The sequence below is a fragment of the Cyanistes caeruleus genome, chromosome 3, assembly GCF_971803275.1.
Source record: "Cyanistes caeruleus chromosome 3, bCyaCae1.hap1.1, whole genome shotgun sequence".
NCBI lineage: Eukaryota > Metazoa > Chordata > Aves > Passeriformes > Paridae > Cyanistes > Cyanistes caeruleus.
In genome coordinates, this window is record NC_141703.1 from 70854710 (window position 1) to 70876004 (window position 21295).

General features: G+C 38.0%; 1 long non-coding RNA gene across 2 annotated transcripts in view; it reads left to right on the top strand.

The window, feature by feature from the left end:
* The first annotated feature begins 682 nt into the window (after positions 1–682).
* Positions 683–21295, top strand: part of LOC147654230 (uncharacterized) — a 31789-nt gene continuing 11176 nt past the window's right edge. For both annotated transcript variants that reach the window (XR_015284739.1, XR_015284740.1), the window contains exons 1-2: positions 683–938; positions 12801–12906. This is a non-coding gene — a long non-coding RNA (uncharacterized LOC147654230). The remainder of the gene's footprint in view (positions 939–12800; positions 12907–21295) is intronic.

The window sequence follows — 21295 nt, forward strand, 5'->3', positions numbered from 1 at the left end:
CTTCTGCTAATCTATGGAGTTTCTCACAAGAAAACTATTTCTGTTATAGCTTTCTATTTCTCTGATGCCAGCTGCCCAGAAATCTGGTCATCAGAATTCACTCCTCCCATTCCACATCACTCTGAGGTGTGTATGGGTCATGAGTCCAGGGATGTCATTTTTTAAGGATGAGTTATTCAAAGGCGAAAGTCTTCTTCATCTGTCTCTGTGAGCTTCACTGGAAAACAGTTTTCTCATTGTCCTCAAGGCCTCTAATCTTCGGTCCACTCTGTTCCAGCAACTCACTGTATCACAATTACTCTACTTTTTGCTCAAAATCCACACTTTGAACACTCCATTCCTCCCTATATACTCTGTCATGAATTAAAGGAGTTTTTTTTCAAAATAGTATTGTCCATTTCCATAGCTTTAACAGAAAAATATTTCAGCTTATAAAGCATCGCATTATTCTCTCTTCCCCATCTAAAACTTCACTCTTTTCTTCACTGTCTTCTTCATGTTGATTGTCTCTCTCTCTCTCTGTCTCTCTGGGAGAAAAAGGAGTAATCTGTATATTTTATCCAGGCAGTAAAAGAATTAAAGTCATGGAAAGCTGCAAGTGTTCATGGTGTCAGGTTTCAGTCCAGCAGCAGAAACTACAAACCAAGCCAGGCTGGTCGGTTCCATTTCTCCCCCCCCTCACCCTCTGCGGCCTTGTCCTGCCTGGAGTTGGGGAGGAGGCCAAGACAGAGCCTTGTTACCTTGTCAGAGGCCGGAAACCAAAGAGAACAAGAGAGCCCTGGCTTTACTTCTTAAGTTAGTGTTCACAAGTTGATCTCACTTTTCAATGGTCAAAACTGCTGTCAATTGTTGGAAATGACCGATAATTGGTCAGGAGAAAAGACTTCCATCAGCCACCAGCAGCTTCAACTTCCTTAGCTCCCAAAGCTATCTTAAAGGTAAAGTCACCCCATGACATGTATGTATATTATTATGTAGCAGCTGAGGAATTGACCCCCTGATTCTCACTCCCCTGACTTTTCATGCTGTAGTTCCTGTGTTCACAAGATACTGAATGCACATAAGAGTCCTTTAAGCTATAGTTTATACAACTCATCTGATTAAAAATATTTCTTTTTATACCATTTAAGTCTTAAGCATTACTCCACATCATTTCTTTGGAAGTGCTCTGAAGAGCGGCAGCAAGAAAACAATTGATACATCTTTTTGTTCTGCTGACCCAAATGGAAATTGATTTATGACTCAGATGTACAGCTGAGACACCTCAAAGCTCCCCTGATGTCTACAGTGGACTAAAATCCTGAGCTGCTCATATTCAGCTGGAGGGTTAGGCTGCAGAGCTCATTCAGATCCTCACACTGGAATCCCTCCAAACCCAGTTGACCTCTCTTTTTAGGGCTGGGCTGCAGCTGCAAACAGAATGTGCAAAGTCCTCTCTGAAAATAGTTGTCTTTGTTGTGACTAAGATATTTAGATCTTTTTTCAGTAGCACCCTTATTTGATTGACTGATGGGCCTGAAAATTATTTCTGAATCTGGGTTATTTCTATTTCTGATGTAAGATTCTAGATGCTGTGTAATTGTTAAGATCACTCTTTTATTTGAAAATATATATTTTTAATTAAAAATTGGGACCAAACTGTTCAGCTTTGTAAAGTCCGTATTTGTGTCAGAAATATTGATGGCCACCACCAGACTTAGGGTTTCTTCCTCGTGTATTAAATTACATTGCTTAGAAGCATAACAAGTCAACACCATGCCCTCCTGCACTGCTACTTAGAGATTTTTAGGTCCCTTCTTCTTTTCCTGTTAGAAAAACACATGACTGTTCAGTAACTCCATCTTGGCTCACAAAATGAAGATCTGAATTTGCCTATTCTTACGCATTGATGACTTGATCAGTTTTGCTAAAGTTGGTCAAATATTTTTCATTCTCCTTAGAAATTTCTGACATGTTGGATTCAAGAACAAAATATAAAATTGGCCACAAAGACTTGTAAAAATCATTGTGTGTCACTAATTACATGAAATTTCAACAATAATTCATGGAGATTCCTGAGAAATCCTGAGAAATTTCATAATTAGAGATTAACAGTGTGGGAAAATCAGTGATATTTGCTATCAAAGAGCTCCTGAAGCCACAGAGGACTGTGTATGGACCTGGGTTCATGTGCGTGTGTGCACCCATTCATGAAACTCTGAAATAGCTATAAAGGCAGTTTAAATGAGTCTGCTTTAATTGGAAAAGAAAAGCTGGTAAGATCAAACTCAAAAATTACCCGCAACCACATGAGCTGACTAATCAAAATAATGTGCAGCATGAGCCTGAAAGTTTGAAGAAAAAAACTACACTTCTGGGTTTATATGCACCTTTTTTTGGGCACTCAAAACACATCTCAGAGAAGCTACCTTTCACTCAGATGCAGACACAGGTGCCATGTTAATAATTACTGTGCTTTCATAAAGATCATTTGGAACCAAGAGCAAATCAATTGTTAAAGAGTAGGTGGTGTTCTCCATGTCAGAGCTCATAGTACATGATGGTTTTTATATTCTCTCTATATTCTCACAAGGATTAGCAAACATCCTTCTAAAGTAAAGATAAACACTGGTTTGTGTACACTGGGTTTATATTGGAGTTGTGCTTTTAGCTGTTGCTACAGAAACAGATGCTAAGATGTGGTAAATTTATGCTTTGAAAAATGAGTCTGCCTTCACACACATACAAAGACAGGCTAGAAGAGAGAATTCCATTATCTACAGAAATTAGAAAGATCAGTGTAAGTAGTTTTTTATATCAAATAGACCATTACCTTTCTTGATACCTTTTTTCCCAATAATTTTATGAGGGTAATTCTGGAAGATGTATTAAAGCAAATTTTGAACAGCAGTAGTTATTCCTTTTTATTTTAACTAATGACAGTGCATGAACATTCTTTGTATTAGACTTGCAGTAATGCCCAGCTGTTCCCTTGAGAAGCAGTGTCTTTGTGAGGTGCACTGTTGAAGTTTACTTTAATTTCCTGCTCCAAATATCTTGCAGTACAACAATATTAAAAAAGGACCAGAATATGGAAAGCCATTAGAGCAACAGTAGGCATGTATATAGTTAGTTCCTCTTCTTACCCTCAACAATCAAGCAGAAAACAGCACAAGAGAAAAAATACTTGAATATGCAGAATTTTTTTTGCGTGTTGCAAACAAATAGAAAGCTCTCAGGAATCTTAGACGAGATACTATGTCTTTGCTTAATTTGTGTCTGTTTCTCAAAACCTAGAGTTATATCCACTCTGCCCAGCAAGGTCTCAAACAAAATATGAGTTGACTTATTTCTTTGGGGCAAGGCAGGGAGGTATGAAGCATGCAGTAAATGACTATACAAGGTTTCATTCATGAAACAGCAGCTAACTTTTTAAGCCTAAGGTACTTCTCTTCAATTAAGGAAAGCTAGATTTCTTAATATGAGCTACAAGCTCCGCCACAGTGCATAATAGATCAACATGGCACACAGTAATTAGAACCTTGTCTAAATAATGACAAGAGGTTATAGGATCTATTTCAGTCTCCAGTCCCATATAGGAAATAATTATAAGATATTCTTCTACTCTTATTTTTCTGAAGGCATTTTTTTTTTCCAACAGGATCAGATGTTTATGTTACCATTTTTTTTTTTTCTGGTCTTGCTTCACCAATTTTCATGCCATTTAATGATCAAACAGAAAACTCACTTTTATCAACTTATAAATTTAAACATATCCCAAATAAAATGCAGACAAGCAACACCAGCATCGTAATTATCTTAAAAAAAATAAATTCCTTGCACCCTGCTAGGAACAAAAATAGCTTTCATACAAATCTGTGAGTTAAGTAATAAAATCTGATGGGGTGGGGGTGGGGAGCTTGTTCTGCAGTGAGACAGGCTACTGAATTGGAACATGGTGAAAAACATGCTCATCAAGAGCAGAGAAGATTAGAAGCATCTTTCATATTGACCATGCCTGCCTACATCCAGCCGTAATAAATGTTTCAGTAGCAGAAACTGACCATAATAGTATTTTTGGAGGCTTAATGCCAAACCTGAAACAGGGTTCTGTAGGACTTTGTCCAATTTCTTAATTTAAAAAATTCAGCATTCATTTAAAAATATATTTTTAGCTGTAGCAGAACAGCTTTGTTGCACTGAAGCATTTTTTTTCTAACTTTCCTAAATGCTTGATAAACTTCCAGGTTTATTAAAGTAATTTTACAGAAGCATGAATCAACTGTAAATCTCCCTCCAGCTCCTTGGTAGAGGTTGCTTTAATGTAGGTCTTCTACTTTGTGAAGTTTTACTTCAAGAAGATGTTTGTTGGTTAAAAATGTAATTTTTGCCATGCCATTAATCTTTAAGCACAGCTAACTCTTCTGCTTCAGGGCAAAACAAGGAGAGACCCCAACAGCACAATGGCCCCATAGTATGGATCAACCATTTCCTCCCCACTCCCTCTCCTTGCTTCCACCCTGAGCTTCTTGAGGAGAGGAGAGAATAGGGGAGCTGGGCTTTTTGAGCCTAGAGCAGAGATGGCTTCAGCAGAGCAGAATCTTCCCAGTGTCTACAGAGAGGTTACCAGGGTGATGGAGACAGGTTCTTCCAAATAGTGCATGGTGGGAAGAAGAGACACCATGGATGTGAATTGAAACATGAGAGTTTCAGCTGGAACTTAAGGAGAAAAGTTTTCATCATGAGGAAAGTCAGGCAGAGGCACAGGTTTCCCAGAGAAGTGGTGAAGTGTCCATCCTTACTAGCTGCTACATGAACACTGAAAATTTATCTACCCTTACATAAGGGCTGCTTAAACTGAGTGCTGTGCAAAAGACAGCAAACACTTCTGGACAAGGTGATTTTGGGGAAAAATGCATTCAACACTATGACATCTCCTGAAAGTTATCTCAGGGAGAAAAAAGACAAACATGAAAATAAGAAACACTTATGAGAGAATAAATAAATACCACTATAAAGTGGACTTCCTAGATTTCCCATTACAGGTGAATTTGCATGTGATACTGAACTAGAGAAGCTGTCTCGATGGCACTTCCAATGCCTATCTCTGGCTTGCAAAGCACCAGGCACAGGTACAAAACAGTTTTTCTTCAATCATGCTGTGACAAAAAGAGGAGTAGGCCCATGGCAAGCAGAATACTGTGTACTTCCCTGGTTCTCCATTCTAGAGGGAAATTGGAAAGAACCTGACTGAGAGGCATTCTGTCACCATCTGTATTATATTCACTCTCTTGGTTATTATTTCAGTCTCTGCTTTATACCACAGTACTTGAAAATCCTCACAAACAGGAGATATTTCATGAGCATTGACTTTGAGAGATTTATGATCTTTTCAAGTACTTTCAGCCTATTCAGCTAAGGGAACTTAAAGAAGTCATATTTTTTTTGTTGAGCTTTTTAATGTTGATAATCTGTAGGCTTGTAACAAGCTGAGATATTGTCTTTCATAGGCATTAGATAGGCATCAGATTTACTTTTTTTCTGAATGATTTTTCCTTACAGGTGAAAGAGATGTTACTCAACAGTAAAACATATGTTTTACAATGAGTACACATTTTTCAGTCTTTTAATGTGGCAATATTACATTTTAAAGTGGAAATACATATTTCAAAGGACTCTAAGGACAATTTTTATCCAAGAATAACTAGAGTGGGAGTGGGCATTTTTGACTCATTATGTGGGGTCTTCAGGAAATTCTGAAAAATCTCCATTAGAGAAGGGCTCTGAGAGTTTTACTTGTGGAGCTATTTCCTGTGGCAGCTGCCTTAGGCACTGAGCACACTCTTTTGGCCACATGGAGCATTCAGACTTGTAGTGAGTGCTTCAGCAGGGATCTAAAACTTAAGGACTAGAAAAGTAGTAAACTTTCATTCCTGCAGTGGTTACTGTGATGTCATTATGTACTTTAGAGCATCTGTCTGCTTTGCATCACTGCTAGAATGAATATGAGGATGAGGTTAAGCTTCCTCAGCCAAATCTGGTCAGGAACTGCTAAATACCATGACGTTGAGAAGCCATGACCTGGTCCATACTGACAGAGATGCCACCATGTGAGCAGCCTCTGACACCTGGAATCCATGACAGCACCATTATTAGGAATTTAAGCTGCCATGCAATCATCATTTGCAACCATGGCCCTCAGGCAAAGCAACTGGGACACACAGGTGAACATGGAGACACTGCCATAAGTAGGGAATATACTCTCTTAAGCTGCATTTTCCATGTCTGTTCCTCTCCATAGAAGTCATTCATGCTGAGGCAAATGTTTCACCCATCAACTCCAAAATTCATATGAAAACCTATTAGATCAATAGCTCATACCATCACAGCTTATGGAACTGCTCTGTCCAGGGAAGAAGACACTGGTGACACCCACCAACACCCATACATAGACCCCTGACTTTTCTGAGGATTCCCTGTTCTGGTGGTTTCTGTGACACCATCATTTACAATTCTACGCTGCAAATTGCTTTAAAAAGAACAACTGTTAAGCAGCACCATAACGGAACTGTGACTAGGAATGACCGAACACAATGCCTTTCAAAGAATAAAAAAAATGCCAGTGCTTGCTTTTCCAAGGCACTGAGCCTGTTTATAAGAAACCTGAGGTGGATTTGGAGTAATAAAACCAAGACATAACATGATTCTTAGCCAAGTAATGATGTATGAATAGCTTCCATGGGGGCTTAATGTAAGCTATTTATGAAAGTGCACAGCAAACCCAGTAAGTGGCAGGAGCAGATGAACACTTAGGAAACAAAGATTTCACTCACATCTTGATGTCCCTAACCATGAATGTCCAAAAGAAAACAAAAATACTTCATGTAGGACAATGTCTGAGACCATGAGAGTTTTTTTCACATTTTCTTTAAGGAGTCAGGTTGCCTTCTTCAGTTTTTGCTGTAATAAAAGGTGACCTTTTACATAATTCTGCAGTAGCATCTAAAACTAATTTATTCCATTACCTCAATGTTTGCATGTCCTTACATTTATAAGGAGCTAAAATATTTTTTTAAACCCAGTGAAAAACTATTAAAATGGTACAATTCTCATGACAGAAAAACTGACCCTTTCATGCTTTCCAGCCTCACTGGTGACATGAATCTTACCTTTACATTTAGGTGACTATTGTGCCTATGATCTCTAAATAAAGGACCCTACTTTTATAACCTTCACAAGTTAAGGGTGACCTGCTTTTGCCCATAGTTTTCAGTTCCTTGAGAGTGAACTGAAATGCCTCAAGGGAAGAGCATTTTACCTGAGACAAGTTGAAGTAGGCCAGCAACAGTCAGGAAAACATCAGTAGTCAAGAAACATTAAGTACTGCAGTAGAGTGGAATATGAAGAATAAGAAGAATAAGAATAATTTCTGAGGACTGTTTTATCACCCATCTGTCTGAGCCGAATCTCAGAGATACTCCCCTAAGAGTCTTTTGCAGTACCAGACTCTCCTTTGAGACCAACATTGTCACCTGCTGTCCTGGAGCTTCCACTCTGCATATTACTGTGAGAGCAAAAGTCATGCTGGGTAAAGATTAGGATTAGCTTCAACACTTAAATCATACTTGTGCTCTGGGCTCCCAGTCCTACCCATGCAAAGAAAGACACAGGCCCTTGGAAGCCCACAGAGGGCAAAACTGATTGCAGAATCAAGTGATTAAAGTTAAGTTCATCAGGTAACTGAAATACATATGCTTATGAAACAGTGACATTAGTTGGCCTAAAGACCACCCTGTGTTTCCTACTCAATATTCTGGAAGTGCATTTCACACACTCAATCAGGGTAGAGAGTGGCTTTTTGCACCCTCCTAAATGAGTTTGTGAGTTCATTAACTTTACCAATTGCAATAGGATGAGATTTCCAATGCAGAGAGTATTTCATGGCTCTAGAAAATTGAAATTGCAACAAAATGATGAATAAAACTATATCTTGTGACGAGACAAATATTAGCTGGTATCGTATCTGCACATTAGCATCTAAATGTATTGTTGTTTTCATAAATGTTTCTCAGGTCTCTTGAGAGTTAAAATACTACTTGATATATCAGCATGGAGCTATTAGAGTATGTTTATTTTATGTTTCACACAAATATTATTTTATCTTTAAAAATACTGGAAGGATGCTGTATGTAAACACCAAAATAAAAACCTCTTTATTTTTACTCCAAAATGGATATATTTGCCTTTCCTGAAGGTCTGTGAGAAAAAGGTGACAGAATACATGGCCTTAGTTACTGAAACCAATGATCAGTTATTATTCCTACTGTCATGCTCAGGCTTTTCTCTACGGTGGAGCAAAGCTGAAATGCATCTGACTGAAGACACAAACACAGCCCAAGTGCCTTGCGTACTGGTTCTGTAATTTAGCTTCCTCTCCTGCAAATCCCTTTCCATATATAGGGCTACTTGCAGTGCAGGGATCCAGATGTCCCTGCTCCCTTCAGTGACACTCAGTGTGCAGCTCCCCAGGGAATGGCTATTCATAGCTCTCCATGCTGCTCACTCCAGAGCCCTGGCCATGGTGCATTGATTGCCATGAGGAAAACCGACAGTTTAAAGCACACAGAGACAGACGCTTAGACACATGTGGGTGGCAGTGACATGGACAGAAACAGACTTCTCAGGATTCAAAGTTGGTGACAGACTTCAAAGTCTCTCACTGAATCATCAACACTGCACATACTGAAGCCTTTATTTAGCTGTTTTGGTGAAAGAATTAGCTCTTGCTTGATAACGATCTAAAATGCTAAACCTGTTCTGTGTAGCATTTTTCTATTCTAAAGAAATTTAAGTGTGTTTGTTTGCATGAGTTTCTCTCCAATGTATGTCTTTGGCTGCTGAAGGCTGTCTACAAGTTATTAACTGTGATCTGGAAAGTGTAGCTAGGCGCAGTCCTGAGCAGGCAGCATTGATGAATTGTTCCCACTAAAAGACTATTTCCAAAGGTGGAAATAGTTCTCAGGGATGTTCCCAGAAATGTAGGAAGCATGTGTGTCTCCATCTGCCCAGGGGACCCATTGTAAATTCCCAGATATCGCTGGCAAGGGGAAATCCAGATCTCTCTGGCATGCAGGGAGCAGCTAGGTCCATTTCATGCCCCCTTCTGTGGCTTGGATTACCTCAAAGAACAAGGACAGGATATGTAGCTACGTCCTGCTGCTGCTTGCAAGGCCTTCCTTGGTACTCATATACACTGCAGACAACAGCAACCCTACCAAGCTCTCAAATATGTGCAAATACTTCATTTTTGTCACTGTCACTTCCCATGCAACTATCTTTTTTCTGTATGTGAAACCTTAATGATTTAGAGAGGTTATCTTTATTTGCATGTTTCCTTTGAGAGGTTTTTATCTTCTCTCATTGACCAAGTTAAATGCCGTGCTTCTATTGTGGAAACCTCTCTCTCTCTCTTTCCAGAACCAGCATCCCAGTTTTTACAGCTTCCAAAAACTGCAACCCCCACCACCAATACTTCTTTTCCTCTTGTAATTAAGATGAGTTTTATATTGAACTTGGAATTTAAAGAGGCAAAATATTTTCTTAGGACTTTCTTAGAATAAACGTACTGTGTTCATTTGCTGCTTTATGGCCAATGCCAGCGTGACACATGGTTGTGGAGAGCAGCAGGTGTTGTCTGCACCCATCCCTGCCCTCTCTCAGCCTCAGGGTTTGATAAGCAGGACCTAGATATTGTGTCCTGGTGTGTAGTATTGTGGTGTCACCAGACCAGAGTGAATGTTCACAGCACTGCTGCTTATCACTGACCAAAGTCATAAACCATTGTTGTATCATGACTTAGGAAGCTAAAACGTGAAATCAGAAGTTTGAAAGAGTGTGAATTTCATTATAAATAGATCCTAGTTTTCTTAAAGTTAATTTTCAGCTATGGATATGTAAAAAGTTCTCAGTGTGAATTGTCTGCTGGCTTTTCTGATTGTTCAGAGCAATGAGTCCTATTAACAGCTGAATTTAGAGTAGACAACCCTGAGGAAATTAGATAATTGATAAATAATATAGATAATTGGATAAATAATCTTGAGGTGGAACAACTGAAAATAAATTATAGCATAATCCAGGATCTACAAGATGTATCATATCTTCCTCTTCATTAATTTAAGAGAAGTCAGAATTACAATACATGCCCTTTTGCCAAAATTTTTAGCCCAGGGCTTACAGTCTGAAAATATCCCATGAACTTGCAAAAATTCTTGTTTGGGCAATTTCATTCCATTCTTACACATTCTTTCCCTAACACCACTGCAGAGTTTGGCTACAGTGAAAGAGCACAATCCCATTTGTGCTACAGTGGTTTGCCCATTACTTCCTTTGCCTTTGCACATTCCCATGCAGAATAGCAATCTTCAAAGCATCTGAGTAGGTCCTCTCATCTCATTCCTTCTGACTGCTATGGTTTAGCACTCCCCTTCAGAAGCAGAAGTCAATTAAATGCAGTTTACAACCTTCATTCATAATTTCTAACATTTGGGGGTTTTTTTTAATGCTTTGTTCTTTTCAGTGTTCTTGCTTCTACTTTTCCATTTTGTGTTCATGTATAATCTCACCCACCACTCTGACGACTTCAACCATCTATTCATTACCAATGGGGTCTCAGTTATACACCCTCACATGCCGTATTTTCTACTCTTTCTTTGTTTACCAAGAAAATCTGTGACTCAATCCCTGTTCATGGCTCTTCTACTCAGTCTGGCTTCCATGCTCTTCATGCCTAGCTTCTTGGTGTCACTTTTGACTTGTTAGTTTTCTTCAGAAACACCTATTGCTATCTCTAAATTTACCCCAGTTCTGCTACAAACCTCATTCATGACTATCCTCTAGTCTGTTCTCAGTGTCTTCCAGAAATGCTCTTCTGGATCATTGTCTTTCCTCTTGCTATTGCAGTCAGGGCTTCCTCTACTGACTATCCATCCTTCAAAAACTGCCTTCTCTACCTGCCTAATAGTGTATTTCAAGCTAAACGTGTTTATACGTGTTTATCCTGGGTGGGTTCTCCTGCCTCTAATATAGAGAACTGAATGGCCAGATATTCATTTCATTTTGATCAAAATGTTTCCTGAATCTTGACACAAAAGCAATCTAACACAATTTTGTGCCATTACTTCCTTCTCTCAACAGCCCTTGAGGAGCAGTTTTCCAGTTACAAGAAGAAAACATGCAAAGCATGGTTTATATATACACCCAGGTATACCTAATGCACAGCCTTTGGAAGAGGCAGTCCAAAACTAAATCAGACCACCTCGACAGTTCTTCCCTAGATCTATTGCACAATTAAATTTTTAGGGCTATGACAGATTTTTTATTAAATGCAGTATCAGACACTATAAACAAGAGATGGAAACTGAAGATAAAAAGCTCAGCTTGGAGAACTTGTGCAATCAACTCAGTGGGGAAAAAAAAAAAAAAAGGAGATTTTACATAAGTTCACAAAGTATAAGGAAGAACATTTCCTCAAATTATCAGAAATGTTGAAAGACTTTTCATCAGCAAAGGATGAGAAAAAATAGTGCTTAGTAGTACCTTGAGAGACCACACAGGTAGCTCTGTGTACTAACATACCTCCTCATTAGAAACAATCAGCAATGAAAAAGGAAGCCAATGGCTGTATGCTGAAAATTTTGAATAAATCCCCTACATCAGTGAGAGCAAATGGGAATTTTTGTCTGTGGAGCTATTGTCAAAATATGTAGTCAGAGTAATCATACACTGAGGAAATTCTAACTTTTTCTGGCTATGCACTGTTCTAGCTCTTATCCACTCTTTGACCAAAATTGCTATGCTAATGAAGTGTGACAAATGTTCATGTTTCATGCAGGAAAATGAAAGAAAGTCTTGATCTTTATAGAGGAACATCCCTTGAAGAACTTTTACAAACATTTGGATGGGATTCTGAGCAACCTGTTCTGGTTGAAGATGTCCTTGCTCATTGCAGGCGTTTTGGATTAGATGACCTTAGAAGGTCACTTCCAACCCAGACCATTCTATGATTCTATGAATATTTTCCTGGAAGTGCTAGAAGCACTGAGTAAGTTAGGTTTAATTTTCTGAGTCAAAATTCAGACAGTAAATATTTCACTCTAAATAGTAATTCCATTCTTACACTACTTGTAAAACCGTTGTGGTCCACTGTAACAAACAATAATGTCAAAAGCTGCAAAGTCTCCATGCTTGTTTCCCTCCTCCCCATATTTCCTGATAACCTTTGATCCCATCAGTGTGACCATTGTGAGTCAGATAGATTTTCACATACCTGTACAAAAAGTATACAAGACTTTTGCTAAGTGCTGCTCAATCCAAAGGAGATCTAATAATTATATATGTAATTATATATAAGGTAATTTTTAAAATGCATTCATATTGTATATCTGAAGTTTATGTCCCATTAAATTTAGAGTGTAATATAGACATGAAAAATGCCCACAGTTGGTATATGTCAACTGGTGTTACTACAGAGAAGTATTGATTTCAGTCTTTATTTTAAAAAAATAGGTGATTATTTGAACAATAACACTAAAAATTATGAGTTTTGGTTATCATTATAAAGACACTGTGTCTTTTAACAGTGCTGTGTGAGGTCCACTGTTTGCTGAATGTGCTTTTTATGTGGGTCCACCAGATCAGGTAAAACCAAAAAATTCATTGACAACTTTGTTGTTAGTCAAAAAGACAATGCTGTTGAAGGAATAATTTTGTATATATTTTCTTATATGTGTTTTTCTTATTGTGCATATTTTTTGTATTCATAGGAGGAAGAGAAAGAAAAACCAAAACAAAATTGAAAAATAAATAAGTCTCATATTGCCACAAACAACACTTTGGGAGGCAAAGAGATGTCAACATTTCCAGAGAAAGGTAGGACTAATTCAGCCCACATCTTAGAAGAGTTCAAGAGTTGAGTTGCTGAGAGCTGAAATTAAAGGAAAGGTCAGATATCATTTCTCCTATTGACTTGAGATGGCTGAATTGTGCATCCCCGTATCTGGGAAGGAGGAGCAGATGGGGAGCTTGAGACCAAGGAGAGTAGCAAGACGTCAAGGGAATAAAGAACCCAGTTGTTCACTGAGACAAAAATCTTAAAGACCACAGAGGCTCAGTCTATTGGGATTAACTGTTTCAGGAGGGTAGGCATTTAGCAAGAAAGAGCTTCTCTAGACATGTGGTGGTATGGCTTTAAATTTCAGTCAACATAACTGAAGTATGTGCCTAACTACTTTCCCAAACAGGATTTAAAAAATTATTTTCAAAATAAATGGTAATTTTACTAAATGTACCCACTCCTCTGGAAAACACACTTTACATTTCAATATTTTATCTTGACAAGAAAAATATTTGAGGGGTTTAAAGAAAAGATTGGTCAACATCTGTGTATGTTCACATTGTGTATTAATATGCATCAGTCAGATCAATGTTGCAGTGCTGTGCTAATGTCTGGAATTCACATTAAAGTGGTGTCAGGAAGCCTGGAGTTGGAGCAGTATTGATGGTAAATGGATATAGGTCATTTGGACCAGAAGACTCAGATTTGACACGCTAGAAAAGCTAAAGGAAATCAATAAAGGAACAAACATAAAAAGAACCAAAAACTATCCAACCACCACTAGAAAAATGAAGAGTGTAAACTGAAGTACATATGCTAAAAGTGAACTTCATTTTTCTTACCCCCATTCTGAATTTTTTTCAAGGTTTCACAGAAAGGAAATTATTTACAAACATCTGTTTGGTCTCAGTCTAGCATTTACTACAATGCAATTCAGTCTTGCTAGAAAACAAGTTGCAGAATAAAATTCCCATTCTATCTCAGCACTCATTCCCTTCATCCTCCTGATCATTTCATTCCTTTAGAAATGCCTTCCAATCCATATATCTTTTTTATGAAAACTCTTCCTACAGGATACAGGACACAATACCTATCTAGCTGATATAATACCACTGTACTTATTTTTAAAAAACAGGTACTGGGTAGGGGGTGGGCTGGGCCAGGGTGTAGAGAAGAAACCAGGAAATCAAGAAATATAAGTGTCAAAATATAACATTTTTTATTAAGTAAGATACACTCAGAGCCTGACTTAAGCTGAATCTCATTGCTCACCATTCTTGATCAGTTCTTCACTACTCTTCGTGATTCTTTTACAATACAAAGCATTTTGGTTTATCAGTAACTTTAGTGAAGACCTTATCATAGAACTTTTAGCAGAGTACAATTTTTGCTATGAGAAAGTCTGACAGATGTTTTACTAAAGTCACCACCAAATATAGCTTCACTACCTCATCATTTTGTTTTTATTGGAAAAGGAAAGCATTTAGCTTGACTCATAAAATGTATTTGTTTTGCATCAATTTTGCTCACCATATTTATTGTTGCTCACCTCAAGAGACTGAGTCGAGAGCTTTATGTTACTCTTCAGTTCACTGGAAGGCTTGCCTCATTAGAGGTTATGTATGGAATCATCTAAACTACATTAGCCACCTTAAAGTTAAGGTTTTAGCCTAGACTGGTTGTCTAAACCCACCCAATAGCCAAAGTATAATCCCTTCCATCTACCCTAAATGCTGTCCCAATAACTATATCCTGGAACTGATAGCCCAAAGCATCCCTTGTGTATCTACCTACAGCAGCTTAAACTAAAGATGGCAGTTTTATCAGCTAAACTTAGGTAACAAGTATCACCACTATGAAAAGCCTAAGGTAAGATAATACAGTGTCATTTAATTTGAAATACTTGAAATATTTGAGATATTGTATGTGTGCACAAGACAGGTGTAGTACTCTAGTATTGTTGTAGCATAGCTGTAAGATTTAACTGAAAACAGTATGGACTCTACCAATTTATTAAAACAAAATCCACTCTGTAACAGCACATAGTGAGCATTAGCCTTATCTACAGCAAACTGGAATCCAGGTAACAGAAACAGTCACTGAAATTTCACCAGATTTGGACAATGTCCTCAAGTGCAGTGCCAAGTAACCTGAGTGGAGCCATGCCATGACAGCTGCACTGAGGCCACAGTAGGTGAGGGAGAGACCCAGGGGCTGCTCAAGAAATGCACTCAAAAGAGCAAGAGTTGTTTGTACCTGTGGCTAAAGCCAAATTTGGCATTTTCATATACATATTCCTCTGACTTAATTTCTCTGGCCTTATTGTATGATTCACATTAACTTCTAATAAGTATGAGAGAACCATAATGTCCAAAGCTTTTGGTTAGAAGACTGCAAGGTACGGTCTCTACAGCTCTAACAGTGTTGCTCTGACTGCAAAAGCTTTATCAGAGTTTTTGAGATGGAGGAAGAGACAGATATCTGTAATTAGTAAATAATATCAATTCAAGGGGTGAAAGGGTGCTTGCTTCTGTCATTGCAACTCATAGGCTTTAAGACAGAGATGAAAGATAAATGTATCAGACTAGAAAGATCTTACAGCAAGCAAGCAATGCTGTTAACATAAAAAAGACCTCTGCTATGGCATTCAAAGATCTACCATAATTTTCAAAGTTACTTGAGAAGCTTCAATGCACCACAAACAGTTTATATTATTCATGGGAAGGACAAAATAGCTCAAAACTGGAGGGGTGTCTTAGTTTACACCTAGAAGTCATTTTACATCCAACACAAAAACACACCTGGTCAGCCTTTTGTAGCAATCTTAAGAAAAGTTGCTTTATGATTGAACAAATGCCAAAAGCTGTGTGTCCATTTTTCTGCACATAGCAGCTGATGCAAAGAGAAGAGAACACTTTGCTATGTAAAAGGCAAGACATCACTGGTATTACTGAAGAAAGCATCTGCCAGGCATGAACCAGGACTTTCAGAAACAGACCTCATTCAACATCTCACAACCCAGTATGGATCATATAACAGTCAATATACCATCAAAGATTCTAAAACAAATAAACATACACCTTACCTTCAGAAGATTTTCCTCTGGTTTCATTATCACCTACAACGGAGCCAACATTTCAGGAGCAGAGAAGGATGACTAATTCACACATGTCATGTTCTGCATACTGTCGTAACCTGCCTGTCTTAACTGCAAGCACTTCCTTGAGAATGAAACTAATGTTATTATTTAGTACTAATATTATTAAATCTCTTGGCAGAGGCTTGCACAATCTGCTCTTGTTTCAGTCACTCAACAAAGGCTTGTAAAAAAGATGCAAGAGGAAGTAATTTACCCATTCACAGATTAAAACTGGAAGTGCCAACTTAATGTATTTTGACATTTGCCAGGCAGGAAAGTTTGGTAGAGCATCAGAGAGCCCCTGACTGTACACAGGTTCTTAAGAACAGGGAAAGACACATGTCCCAGCCTACTGCCTTTCTGGAGACCACCCACACTATCACTAACAAGTTTTGCTGGCAGGTTCTAGGGAAAAGGGCACTGTTAATAACAAGATGCACCTTCCCCGAGGTTGGTTCGTCTCTCCCATGAGGAGTAAGAAAGGCTGCGGATTATTTGCCAGAGGACACTGAGACATAATAAAGGTGAGATTCAGGTGGCTAGGGGCAGATGTGAGCTAGCACTTCTCTGCAAATAGGTCTATGATACCCACGCTCAGTTGCAGACCTACCGCAGCCCTCTGGGTGACTGGAGAGGAATCACTTAGTATGGTATTCATCTTATCCAAATTTAGACTCCTGCAGTATAAACATCTACATAGAAGCAAGTCACCCTGTGCTCTTTGTGTAGTCAACAGAGAGAAATAGATACTTCTAGGGTGCAATTAATCTCATCCTAAAGAAGACATCTTGCAGATGATTTATGCCTTAAAAGTACCTGGTTTTCCCTGACTATAAAGGGAGTCTGAGGTGATTTTTGCCATATGGACACCTCAGACACGAACAAATAATATATCTAGCAGAGCCATAAAGCCATTGATATTTCACACAGCCTCCAGTTAGTATAAATGTTTGGTCAATAATAACTTGAGCTGAACTCAGACAGTTGACCTAGAGGTGAATGGCTCTGTATTCCATTACTAAGTCTCTGAATCATCCCAAGTCTCTTTTCTTTTTAAGTAAAGTCTCTCCCTGGGTTTTAGATGTCACTTAATGGAATGTGGATATTAAATGTATGTAAATCCATAACGTTTTTGGATTTTGGAGCTGCATTCCGCTATGTCCCATTATAAACACAACCCCATCCTCCTCTTTGGAGCTGTCAATCTGTCAGGCAGAGGAGCCTGTGGACTCCCAAGGCAAATCCTTGTACTTTCAAAGTGCTGCTGTTGCCAAAATGAAAGTTCCCAATGAAAATGGTTCTTGTGTGGAGACTATCAGAGAGACCCTTTTAAGCCATGTTTTTTATATCCTGAGATGATAGGAATTCCTTTACCAAAAGTAGTGCAGCTTGCTTTTTTTCCCCCCCAGGTTGTTCATTTCCATTTTATTCCTATTCCTGTTCTCAGAATTCTCATTTTATTTCATGGAAGTATTTTGTATCATCTTCACTTTTGCTTGGCATTATTTTTCTGCACATTTTTTTACACTTTTCATTGGAATTTCCACATCATTATAAAATATTATCAGGGTTTTAGTGAAAGAATTCTTATTGTACTTTTGCCTTCAACCTAGAAGTAAACTGCCAGGACAGAATATCATTATTATTGATTTCTGTTTAAAGAGGTTAATGCACCTGAATCTTCACTTAATCTCCAAATTCCAGGCACTGTTACTTTCCGAGTGTCACTTAGCGGAATGTGGATTAAAAAACTGTTAAATTCACAGTACCTGTGTGTTAAACTGCTTTTCACTTTAAACATAATTCTATCACAATACAAAACCTGTGTTTATGTAGCATGATCTAGATAACCAACTCCACCAGTATCCAACAAACAGATCCAGAATTCCATCTGGTCAGAAGGCTCTTTCAGTGACTCACTTCAGATGAAGGATTTTGCCATATTCAACACACTTCTCAGGCCAAAGTTTTTTAAAGGAGTTGCACAGCAGACCTACGTTTTCTGAAGCCTTCTCTACATTTCCACTGGGAAGATTTTGTAGCGTAGACTGTGAATAGAACACAGTGTTTCTCTTCTTCTCAGGGCCAGATGTGATCTGAAACTTTACCCAAAGAAATAATATAATCTCCTGTTTGTACTGTAAATTCCCGTATAAGTTTTAGTCAGAATGATGTTATCAGTGACAGCGATCCTTCAAATGCAGCTAATCCCCATCTTCAGGGTGTTCAGCAATTGCCTGAATTAGACAGAAAACAGTATCTCAAGCAGGTTACTTCAGCAAAACAGGGAAGTGCAATTGAAAAATGGTGCTTGGAAGTTGTCCATCTCCATGCACCTCTCCGAACTGCAGAATTTTCCTAGAGAATTACTTCTGATTATCTTTTATGTACCTGGAGTTATATAAGAACTGACTTCCTGGCTAAAATTCTCAACAGACTAATTCTTATTTTCTTACTAATTCTTAGTTTCTCTCCACTTGTTTCCTACATAGACACAGACACCTTCAGGACTACAGCAAGTTTGAAATTCTCTCCATTTTTCTGATGTTCTGTACTGACATTCATGTAATGAAAATCTTGGGGACTAGAACAAGAATTATTTTTCCTTGCATTTGTATTTTAAGCATATTAAAATCTCTAGACAAGTTACTACAGACACACTCAGATCCTCTTGCTGGACCAAACCTGTCCAAGCTGGAATTCTTGACCATCCTGTTGTGAGACTTGGTGAACTTCTCACCCACCTCTCACACTCTGGCTCCCTTTTTGGGGAGGGATATGGAGCAACTGACTGGTCCATGCTGTGTGTCATCAGGATGTGGGAGTAGGAGGAACATCATGCTGTGTAGCTCAGCCCATAAACACAACCTTTGCACATACAGTAGGATGGCTGCTGTCTCTCTGACATAACAACCCAGGACATCAAGTTGTCTTGGCTCTGTGCTCCCAGAACAACTTGTTTGCTTCAATTTACAGTTGTTTGTTTGCTACAATTTAGAGTTTCTGTAGTTAAATCCAAACACCAAGGCCAATTATTCAGGTAATTATATTCACTATAGTAGCCATAAAAATACAAGTAAAATACACATCTACATCTTTTTAAGACATAAATGACACTTTTGAGACTGCGTAACTTCTCACCACTGGTCCTGGATACAAATGGAAAAATGAACCAATTTCTTTTCCTTGTCTCACATGCCCAAAAAACATGATATGCGTGCCAGATCATTTATTTTATTAGCACACTATAAATCCTGAAGAATAACAGGGATCATGGGCCAGATCCTCACTGCTTTCAGCTGAGATGTGCTAGTTTACCTCAGTGCAGGAGTTTCAAAAACAGTTCACTTCCATTAGCTTGCAAACCAGTGTTTCCTTATGGAAACCTTCTCTATCTTGTATAGTTATATATGATGTGGCTGTAACCCATTTCCTGTTTTCCCCTGAGCACTTCTGGAATGTGGTAACATAATAGTTGACTATATTATCACCTTTTATTTCCCTCCATTTTGTCATTTCCTTGCTGTTTTTCAGAAGACGAACCAGAAACTCTAGAGGTGAAGCCATGCAATGAAAAAGTTGAACACTTTCTACCTTCCATTTTTCCCTGCATTCCTCCTTCCAGTTTTCCTCCCTGATTCCTTTCCTTCTAGATACTCATCCAGGAAGTATATCATAGAAAATCTGTTACTGTACTAAGCTCTGAAGATCTACTAATGTGAGCTCTACTTAAGTACATACATGGGGATACATATGTATTAGTGCATATATATAAAAACAATTGTTCATGCCTAAGAGCGACCAAGGAAATTTTTGCATTTGGCTTTTACAAATAGCTAGGATTAACTTCACTATTTTTGAATGGCCTGCTTTTTTCCTACTCTCATCTCTCCAGTCAAAAACACATCTGTGGACTCCAACAGAGATGCTTCTCTGGATCAAAGTTCTTCAGCATATATGTTAGTTATTCCAAGGGAATATTTGCAAGAAGCACAAAATGAGTCTTTATTGCACTGAAATCTCCCACACTTATTCTCCCAAAATCTAGTCTCTAGATTTCATCACATGGAAGAGATAAAAAATAAAAAGAATACTTTGGATTATTTTTTTAAAAAGAGTTCTTCAAGTTTTATATATTTTCCTCATAGCAGATCAGGTACTGATCCTGAATTACCACATCATAGGTCAGACGTGTCTTCCACTGCTGAATGCAGCTTTTCCCTGTCAGACATGTCCAGAAAGAAATCATGGCCTATGAAAACTGTGACATAAATTCACTCTGGAGACAACACTTCTGTTCATATTTTCAGTTTTTCTCTTCTCAGTGCAGTTTACAAAAGGTGAAATGTTTTTATATACACTCAGAATGAATAATGTCTATCTTCTTGCTGGTGATGTAGAATCAAAACTGAATGGACAGAAGTTTACAAACTAAACTCACAATTATTTCCTTTTTCATTCAGAATAAGAAGTGAGAAATGAAAATATGCTATGCAGGTAAGGACCCTAGCCACCACAGTGTCTTACAGGAGAGTAGGCAGGAGAAGTGTCATTGCTTTAAGTGTCCAGTAATTACTTTATTGAACATTTGTACTTCCAGAAGGCAATTTCTGACTTGCATTGCATATTAGCTAACATACTAGAATTACATTAAATCCTGTGACATGCAACTACTGACTTCTGAAAGGTTCTCCAAATTTATTTATTCTTTTCAGCTGTGATGTTTCTGTAAGTGGGCACTTCCAAAGAAAGACTTTATTAAAACAATTCAAAATATGGTAAGACTTCCAAAAGAGATCATATACTAAATGAGGCACTCTTGAAATTTAGCAATTTTCCTTACAAAATATTTTAGGGAAAGAAAAATTAAACCCATCCAAATTTCACAGATTCAAAACATCTGAAATTAATTTAAATACCTTTGATATTTCTGAGATTTTATTAAAAACTCCAAATCATTAATGTTTCACATTTCTTTGTGATTAAATTATAGACACTCTGTAAGAATTTCATTTTGATTTACTAAACATCAATTAACATCATTGTTAGACAGAAAAGCAGGAAGGCAACTAATTTATGAATGGAAAATGGTGCAATGTGGAGAAAGGTTGACTTTCACTCAGCAGTTTGGGCATGGCACCTTTCTCAATGGATGTCTTGGTAAAAAAAAACAAAACCAAAAAACAAACAAACAAGCAAACAAATAAAAAAACCCAAAACAAAACAAACAACCCCAAACAAAACAAAAACCAAAAAAAACGCCAAACCAAAAAAGAAGAAACAAC